Consider the following 7,598-nt stretch of genomic DNA (forward strand, 5'->3'; position numbering starts at 1 on the left):
CATTAACGGGAGAGGACGTGCAAACGTTACCGCTGCTGCTGGGTTGAGATTCATGAGTCCGGAGCGGAATTAAAAACACGACATTCATTTAAGGTTATCACGTGTTTTGTGAGCAAATGCTTTTGCATATTCGTAGTGTTTCCTCCCTTAAATGAAATATCTACTTTGCAAGTATTGCAAGTTGCCCTGTTGTCATCCGTTCTCGTAAAGTATAACCAAACTTTTGAGCGTTTGGGCCGCCTAGGCGCCGTGTTTCCTGCCAGGTAAATGACGCTCTGCAGCGTGGTGACGTCATTCGGGGCGACTGGAATCGATAAGGGAATCGTTTGCAAAAATGGCAAACAATTCCAAGGAATTGAAACAGTGGGAACCGGTTCTCAACAAGAACCGGTTTTCAATACCCATCCCTAGTCTTTACTATGCACATACAGTCCTTTCTGTCTGACATTTGTTGTTTTAAATCTGCTCTTCTTCTTTCGTGTTTCACTTTCTGTCTCTCATACTTTTACTCTGTGCTCGTTTCACTCATCTACTCAGTCATTCTCTTGTTTCTTTTATTTCTTTTAGTTTTATGAATCTGCCTTTTCATACACATACACACAGTTTTTTCTTTCTTTCTATTTTTCTCTGCAGCTTAGTGTCTGTCATACTTTGTCAGGAATATAACCAGCCAAGGTCAGTCACAGTGATCAGCTGCCAATCATCCCGGCATACATGCAGTGATTAGAGAGGGTGATGAAGTGTGTGTGCATAAGTCTGTGCCTGAACGGGGAGGGGGTTACATGGGTGTGTGTGCGGGTGAGGTCTACCGGTGCGAGGCCTAAAAAGATGAATAAAGGTGCGAAATGCTAGTAGGGGTGACCTTGTTACACACCAGCAGCAACATCTGAGTGGCTCTGAAGTGAAAGAGCTCGTGAGAGGAAAGAAAGTGAGCACAGAAGTCTGGGACGGGTCTAGCTTGAAAGAAGAAAGAAAGAAAGAAAGAAAGAAAGAAAGAGATCAGAAAAACAGTCTCCCAGCTGTTTCAGGAAAGTTTGGGGAAAGTTTTACATCTGGGAACTATAAATACACTCGCCCAGTGCAAAAATTACCACAAATGAACATATTCCTGTCATCACGCAAAAACCTCCACTGCAGTTCCACCATTCTTCTGAAAGCACTTCTGCTCAATGATCGAAGTAAATATCTCTAAAAAGTCAGCGTTTGAAGATTTCCTGAGCATAAGCAAGAGCATAAAATAGAAGAGAACCTCCGAACCTCAATTAGCGGTTGCTTTGCAACAGCACCCATTGTTTTTGCCCATACTGTGTTTTGAAAGGCAGTTCATAGCTTTTCATGGTATATGGCTCAGATGCATTGGAGTTTAAAATGAAGTCATAGGGTGCTCAAGAGGTGCAAATTAGCGTCTCTTTCACACACTTCTACTGCGGCACCTCATTACTGCCTGTCTTTACTGCATTCAAGCCTCTGTGGAGTTTACATATACACCATGTTAGACAAGAAGGCACGAAAGCTCTTTATATCTTTTGCTCTCTCCTCTTCACACACATAAACACACACGGACGCCCACAAAGAAGAATCAGCTGTCGAGGGACGTTACAGTGGATAACAGTGTTAACACAAGTAATTGCCTTCCTGCTCGGGAGCTTGTGTGAGTGTTAATCCAGCTTGACAAAGTTTGTTTTTCATTGCGGGATTCGGAGCATGGCGTTTTATCTGCGCCCTTGGTTTCTACGCCGCTTTTGCGTTTTGTTTTAAGGCTCATTGGAATACAGAGAGCAATTCATTCTTTAAAAAACAGATAAAATAAAAAAATGAAGGGACTTTATCATCTACACCCCAAAAAAGCCTTCTGATGTTGAGACAGATTCTCCTTCTAGTGTGTGAGATAAGGAGTATAGTGAACCTTTTTTTAAAAAAGCAAAAAAAAAAAAAAAAACATACCCAAATCTCATCAAATAAATACATTATCCTATTTCCCTGTTGGAAGCAGAATGTGGTGGAATTGCGATGCCTACAGCACCTGCAAGGTTTCTTATCTTTTATCTTCGTGATAAGATGAAACATTTTCTCATTTCCTTTGTTTTACATTTCACACATTGGAGGAAAGGTGATCTCCCTCCTGGAGGTGTGAGTATCCATGTTAAGTAGCCTGTTGCTGACAGGAAAGATGTCATTCATTATGAAAAACGCCTAATGAGATCTTTCCTGATACCACCGTGCGATCTGAAATCAGACTCTCCTGCCTCTAAATTATTAATAGCAATATTAAATATTTAAGATATGAATAAAGACTGAGTTGACAAAGCAATTAGATATTGACTGACCTTTTCAGTGTGTTTAGTATTCTGTGTCACTCACTAAAGACTCATTTCACAGCCACACTGAGCGGCGTGAGAGGAAGCATTGGTTAAAAAAAGAAAAAAACTGCTGCAAATCTCTTGCAATCAATCAGTGCCCGAGGAGTCCAGGGGGCAGTCTTGAAAGTTTTCACGTGTTAAGCTAAAGCTTATGCAACAAGTCGTGGTGGCATGAGCTGGAGCTGTGCTGCCCCTGTGAAAAGTAACAGCGAGGACCGTTTCTGCACGGCTGAAGTGGAAAGGACAGCGGCAGGTAATTTTGATCAAGAGCACTCTCAACAAAAATTTCAGAGCACCTCGGTGCGAGAGGCGAGAGAGAAAATGCCAAGCTCATTATTTCACATGTCTTTATGTGGCTTAATCCATAAGACGATCATAATGGTGTGAATTCCATCAAGGCGTAGCTTATTAGAGGTTGTAGTACCAGGAAAGTGAAAATAACACATCTATGCAAGGATTCTTTTTTCCCTTCAGATTCATAAGAAATTCTTTGAAGAAGTTTCTAAAATAAACCCGCTACATACACATGCAGCTGGACATTATATCATAGTGAGAAGTAGCACAGAAATCTGTCCCTTTAGCTCAGGGTATAACAGGAATTCTTGTAATTATGAATAATGTAATAGACGACACCTGCAGTCAAACAAAGGTGAATCGTGGTCATTCAAGCCAAGGCTACTGAGCCTTTCCAAAGCATTGACTGATGGGCATGCAGACACAGGAAGCAATTAGATTGGCAGCTCTCCAATTTGCTGTTCCGTCGCAATTTCAGTGAAGCCCCCTCCACCCTTTAAACGAGAGCTACGGTGGGGAGAAAATAGCAAAACCTCCAGTGATGACTCAAAGTCACGCTGGTTTGATTCTGTAATGCTTTAGGTGGGCTCAAGTTAGAATCAAAGACATCCTATTGTTTAGTAGCTATGCGGTTATGACAGAACACAAGCCTCCACCTTTTTATTTATAAAAAGAACAAAGAGAACTGTTACTGAAGTTCTCTCCAGTATGTTGGCTAAAAGATAGCAGTCCACCCTTTAAGTGCAGTACTGCACATAGAGCATAAAAGTCACTCAGCTTCTCAGCTGATGCTGTGGTTTGCACTAAAGCACTGTCTCAATGGAGAACAGCTTAAGGGGGATGAAGTGGATGGGTCTTAAAGGCTCCCCAGAGAGTTCCTCAAGGTCCACATGTTGGTTCATACTGAGTGGGGGCTGCATGTGTCACTGATCCGAACCACGTGAACCTGAGGTGAGTTTCAGAAGAGGAAGACTTCCTATAGACAAGAGGAGATTTGTAATGCTTGGAGCTCTTTGGGGTTTTTTGAGTGCTTTGTAAACTGGTTGTGCTAAGGTAAGTTACCATACATACATACATGTAAATGACATAGGAGCAAGCACCAGGAGCACTCTTGTTGAATCATCATAGAAGCAACAATAGAGAAAAAGCATTTCTTCATTGTGAAATATAAGAGACGATGTTATTTTCTTGATGCGTTCGCTTATTGAAAACTCTTGCACATGTTGTCGATACACAAGCATCGAGCTTGTTCTTAAAAGTTTTTAAATTACATAATTTAATTTTAAATTTACAGCAGGAAATCTAAAAGCAGTCATTGACTTTTTATAGACATGTTGGTAGCCTGAGGAGATGCTAGGCTTTATTAGAAAACTCCAAGCAGCATTATTAGATGTTATTTATAAATGCAAAATTCCCTAAGGTAATAAGGTTTTTATGGATTTCTGTGCATTACTTTTTTGAAATAATGACATGAATAATATACTTGTGAAAGTGGGAGAGTCTCACACTCACACACATCCATAAATACATAGCATGTGAAAGTACAAAAGGCCAGTGCCACTAGTGGCTAATTAGTGACTTGCCTCAATAGTCGTCTACTCTCCGTCTCTGGCCCCACTTATTACTCCTCACAGGACCACACCAAGGTTGAGTCTCTCTGTCCATGTTTCTCTTCTACATTTCTCACTCCACTTAATAATGCAATGTATGAAGGGAGGTTGAATGTCAGTGTTCTAATATTCTTCTGATTTTCTTTTGATTTCTCAATTTATTTGCAAATTGAAGACAATTTTGCAGAAGTCTGGCCACCTAAACTTGAGTTGGCTTCTGTGATTCTTGTTTTCGTGTATTTTAAAGTGTATTAGAATCACAGAAGAGCTTTGTTTTGCCCTGTAGTTGTGTGGCTTACAATAACTTCAGTCTCTTTACTTTTGGCTATCTGACCCTCCCAGCGGCTCTGAGGAAGTGGAGTTGGGTGACTGTACACAGACGAAAGCTACACTGAAACACCTTAATAACATTTTGAATCTTAGGTCTGGATCCTGTGGGATGAAAGCATCTAACTCAATTAACCCAAGAGTGGCCCTCACTAATTGCTCCAATTACACAAACTGGCTTTGTTGCTACAGCTAGCTTCAAGCCTTTTGGCAAGTATATGCCGCTCCTATAAGTGCAAATTTGCAGCTATTTATTTAGGAAGTATTTTCAAACAATGATTGAAAAATGTTTAAATTAAAGTAATTTAGGGCGGGATTGCACCAATTTCTTTGCTGTCTGATTGGGCAGAAGGAAGCAAGCTGAGATGACTCAGTTTAGCAATAGAATAAACTGCTCAAGTATTTTTCTTTGAAACAGAAACTATTATGTTGTTTTACAGCAACATGGGTTTTTTTTGGAGGGGGGACGGTGTGTTCACACCCAACGCGATAGACGCGAACAGAGCATCAGGTTTACATGTAAAGTCAATGAAAAGCGCGATGACACATGATTCCGGGTCCCACGAAAATTCGGAAGTAGATTAGCATCGCGAAAACGCATGAAACGCGCGTCAGTGTAGCGCGTCTGGTGCGTTTGACTCGCGAATAAAACCAGGCGTCAGTGTTTGTGTTGCATTTTGTGCATACGCGCGTATCGCATCTACCGCTCGAGTTGGAAAAATCTGAACTCCAGCGTCAATTCGCACTGCAACAACCAATCAGGAGCCTGGTGACGTGGCTCTGACCTAGGTCAAAGGGGCAGATCCAGCCAAAGCCCTTCATACTTCATTCAATATGGAGGAAAGGCTAATCAACGACAACCCAGAGCTGTACGACACCAGCTGCTTTCTGTACTGAGACAAGAATATAAAGGACCGAACTTGGAGGAAGATATGTGAAGAGATCGGGCAATCTGGTAGGTTCATCCATTTCTCTTTTGAAAGTTTTCACTGACCCGGGGAAGCCGCACAAAAACTAGCAAGCCACCGCTATTTACCCACTGATGTACAAATACCGTTCTGCTTTTATTCATGTTGTCGTATATGAATATATTTTGTTTATTAATAAACAGCACACAGTGGTCCCGCTCATCCGTCACTGCTTCGCTTTTTCGCTGATTTTTTTATTACAGTACAGCATTGCATTCTGCAGCCTGATTGACAAATCTCCTGCGCTTGCCAAATTTATCATGTTTGGTTTTGATAACCATCACGTCCAATAGAAAAAAACAGCACAAAAACACCCATAACTATGACCCTCATTCGGAAATAGACACCTGCACCGTGAGGGAAAAAGGCGCACGAAAGTGGCAGGCAGATGAAGACAAAACGCAGCATAATAATACTTATACGTTTTGCAATCTACAAAGGTTTGCACTTTGAGAATCAACTTGTGAGAACTGTGACTAATGTTCATGTGTGGGGAAAAAAGTGTATAAAGTGCGTGGCCAGGGGCTAGTTATTCAGAGATCCCCTGCTGCAATAAAAGAGGGACCACTGTATATACTTTCTCTATGACTATTGTTTTCAACCTGTTAACATTTAATATTATCTTGATAGAGCCAACTGATTCTGCAGCAGAGCATCCCCTGTTGCTTCTCCTGGCTGCCCAGTCCCTGAGCTCCTGCTGCTGCACCCACAGGTATGTACAGCAAGCACTGATAGCTTTGTACTCGGTGAGATTCCCTTGTGATCACCTTTACTAAATATCTACAACCAATCTGATTATATCCTGTTTTTGTTTTTTTCTCAATGTTGAAATTAAAATCTAGTAGCAGCCTTCTCATTTCTTTGTGTTTTGTGCTGTTTTACAGGCCCACAGGGGAGGACAGCTCCGAGGCAGATGAGGGACGGGTCCCAGGACGGTCCATCGGTGGTGGAGCTGGCCATCCTGGAGTCCCTGAAGAGGCCACGCCAGTCTCCAATGAAGCATTTCCTCCTCAGCCTTGTTCCTGCTCTGGAGAGCAGCTGGTCCTTTTTATTCCTGTCTCTCTGTAAATACTTATATTTTATATATTTATGTTTAATGTTTTTCTGTTTGAGACTTTTAATATTATTTCAAATAAATTTTTATAATGACTAATGTCTCAGTTCTACTACACAGCAAATGTTGGCACACGACTTGACACATGTAGAATTTATTTCATATTATACTAATGACAAAATATACTAATACAGTGGGATGCAAAAGTTTGGGCAACCTTGTTAATAGCCATCATTTTCCTGTATAAATCGTTGGTTGTTACAATAAAAAATGTCAGTTAAATATCATACAGGAGACACACACAGTGATATTTGAGAAGTGAAAAGAAGTTTACTGGATTTACAGAAAGTGTGCAATAATTTTTTAAACAAAATCAAGCAGGTGCATAAATTTGGGCACCACAAAAAAGGAAATGGAATAGATATTTAGTGTATATCAATGTGTGTGTCTCCTATATGATATATGGGGTGCCTTTTTCTGGACGTGCTTCCCATCCAGAGCTGCACAGCACAGAGGGAAGTTCCAGCGCTCCTGGAATCCCTCTGTGATGAACCGCCAGTCTCCAGGTGAAGGCACAGCCATGAAGTCGTCCACTAGACAGTCCCAGATGGCCGTCGCTACCTAGGGGGTGATCTGGCTCACCGTGGACACACCGACTCTGAAACTGAACGCTTGGTCCTGAAGGAGTCCCTGGTGGCAAGGAGCCTGGACAAAATTGTTCAAAATCAGTATTATGTGTACTGCAGTTACAAAATACATTATTCAAATTCCAAAATACTTTTGTGATGTCAGATTTAAATCACAAAACTCTTACATAAAACATTTTGTAATTATAAGGATAATTACATAATATATTAGATATAATGTAAAACAGTCAGTTGTGTTTTGTTTTAACTTTAACATATCATAATTTGATTGGTAGCAACTTTTGCCACTACAGTGAGCCAATCACTCATAATTCCTAAACATGTCAATCAGGTAGGAA

The 7,598-nt window shown here is 41.0% G+C and overlaps 1 long non-coding RNA gene across 1 annotated transcript; it reads left to right on the plus strand.

The window, feature by feature from the left end:
• Positions 1 to 5,430: 5,430 nt before the first annotated feature.
• LOC146567454 (uncharacterized) lies at positions 5,431 to 6,765 on the plus strand. Its single transcript, XR_014893768.1, has 3 exons — positions 5,431 to 5,546; positions 6,190 to 6,271; positions 6,444 to 6,765. It is a non-coding gene; the product is annotated as an uncharacterized LOC146567454 (long non-coding RNA).
• Positions 6,766 to 7,598: the final 833 nt, after the last annotated feature.

The sequence above is a fragment of the Mchenga conophoros genome, linkage group LG9 (assembly GCF_057382185.1).
Source record: "Mchenga conophoros isolate Kocher_MC1m ecotype Shallow Benthic linkage group LG9, M_conophoros_male_GT1.1, whole genome shotgun sequence".
NCBI lineage: Eukaryota > Metazoa > Chordata > Actinopteri > Cichliformes > Cichlidae > Mchenga > Mchenga conophoros.